The sequence below is a fragment of the Theobroma umbraticum genome, unplaced genomic scaffold (genome assembly GCF_002168275.2).
Source record: "Theobroma umbraticum cultivar Fairchild unplaced genomic scaffold, ASM216827v3 scaffold_4768.0, whole genome shotgun sequence".
NCBI classification, from domain to species: Eukaryota; Viridiplantae; Streptophyta; class Magnoliopsida; order Malvales; family Malvaceae; genus Theobroma; species Theobroma umbraticum.
This window is the reverse complement of record NW_018401651.1, coordinates 1-2,102: the sequence shown is the minus strand read 5'-3', so window position 1 is coordinate 2,102 and position 2,102 is coordinate 1. Positions and strand designations below refer to the sequence as shown.

General features: G+C 35.0%; 1 long non-coding RNA gene across 1 annotated transcript; it reads left to right on the top strand.

The window, feature by feature from the left end:
- The first annotated feature begins 6 nt into the window (after positions 1-6).
- LOC110428929 (uncharacterized) lies at positions 7-1,142 on the top strand. The gene is made up of 2 exons (XR_002446537.2): positions 7-526; positions 700-1,142. It is a non-coding gene; the product is annotated as an uncharacterized LOC110428929 (long non-coding RNA).
- Positions 1,143-2,102: the final 960 nt, after the last annotated feature.

Genomic DNA, 2,102 nt, shown 5'->3' with positions numbered 1-2,102 from the left:
AGTATATCGTTCTCTTTATTCAATGAATCACAACTTCTGAACTATAGTTCATGGAAGAAGAGGGGCATGCTTGGATTTGTGGCCAATTGAGCGGTGTTATGTCTAGGTTTTAACAGTTGAGTCCAATTGAGGATATGAAATTATATTGAAACTGAACTATTGATTTGCTGTTTCAATTAGTTATTTCATACTGTTTCCAGTTTGTCATAACATTTTAACAAGGATGTGTCTGTCCAATCTATTTCTTCACCTGTTTTTAGAGTTCATTGATGTAATTCCTGAGTTTGTTTCTTTTTGCTTTCTGGTTATTACCATGGCTAAAGCTAACCTAAAATGCCTATGTCATTTTTGTTATGCCTTGTTCAGATACCAAAAACTGCGGAAGGGTAAACTAGAAGAAGGTGAAACGGCAGGGTTATCCCCAACTAATCCTGCAGCAAAGTATGTCATCCTTGAGGAGATGGAGGATCAAGATGATGTCCCTTGAGAGCTTTAGAGATCAGATAATACCCATCCAATGAACCGAGTAAGCCTCCACAATGCCCTCATAGAATAAATTGACCCATGCAAATATTTCTTGATTCACCATTAATATTTTTCCATGCATGACTTTAAGTCTCATGTCATTTATCAATTCAATTCCTCTCACCAATTTTCTCTACATGTTGTAAGATGTACTAAGAGCTAGTTGAAATTCAGGTTTTACTGGAGATGCAGCTCTCAGTCTTCTATTACTTTGCTTGTCGAGAACTGCAATTGTAGTTTACCTCCATAAAGTTGGTGGCGAAACAGTAAGGTTTCCTAAATTAGTAGAAGCCACAAACAATTTTTTGACATTTTGCTGTTCATATTAAGCGGAAAACAGGCTTGTATGAAACATTTCATCAAGTTTTCAGTAGGGGGATCGATTTTTCATAAATACACGATTCCCCATGCCTAGTGTAATGTCAATTCAATTGTCATTATTTTCAAATGACATTCTTAAGTATGGTGGATAAAAATTGCTATGGTAAGCCATAGTAGATCAGGTTGTAGATTATAATTCAAGATATTTTACTTTTGACCGAATTGAAATCCCATCACGCTAGATGTTTTTTGTTGTTGCACTGAATGTAAATAACTATGAGTGTAATATCATGAAACTCATATTTTGGATTTGCCATTCCTCGTAGACCTGCTGCATGTGGCACCAAAATAAAGGATATGTTGTGTGGATGAAGAATAAGAGTTTGCCCTAATTTGAATTTGTGGAGCCTTTTGAGGCGGCAAATGAGTATTGATTTGTTGGATATTTTGAGACATTCTATGAGCGAATGCAATTATATTTTCATTATACATTTTTTAATATAGTTAGCCTGCAACTATTTTTCTTCTAGAAGAAAAGAATGATTTCTCATTAGCCTGTTAAGGCTAACAATAGTTGCGCGGGGAGTTTGTATGTCGTTTTCAAAAAAGCCTGTGTGGGTTAAAAACAATCTCCCTGGGAATGGTTTGGGAGGTTTAGTATACTTTTTACTGAATGGGGTCTTACAAGGATTGGGATAGCGTAGGCAATTCGGTCTTCGATCAACAAACAAATGTGGGTAAAATTTTGTTAATTGTGTTCACAGATGATATATATAGTTATTGCAAGTGATGGTAGAATATTAGCATTGAAATCATATCTTCAAACGAAATTTCAGACCAAGGATTTTGGGATTTGTAATGTTTCTCAGGTGCGGAGGTAGCTAGATATTGTGAGTGGCTTTTATTGTCTGCAAGGAAAGCCCTTGTTAGGCTTTGCATTTTGAAGCTTGCAAACCAACTGTATGTGGGTGAAAGGACAAAATATTCTTCCAGGTCAGCTCGATAGTCAGACTGATCAACCCATTGACTTGGCCCTTCACCTGGATCAATTATTTCATTCAGATGGTTGGGTTGTTGACTCGAAAAGATCTATATTAACTTGTCCGCTTCATGGAAAAAATTGGTGGCTTTTAAGAAATTTTTATTGCTTTAGGAGAATGAAATATGACTTTCCAAAATAATTTTAAAGTAATAGTTCAATTAATTTTTACATACGAATTGTCTTTTATAATTTTTAATAAAAAATTATTTTTCTT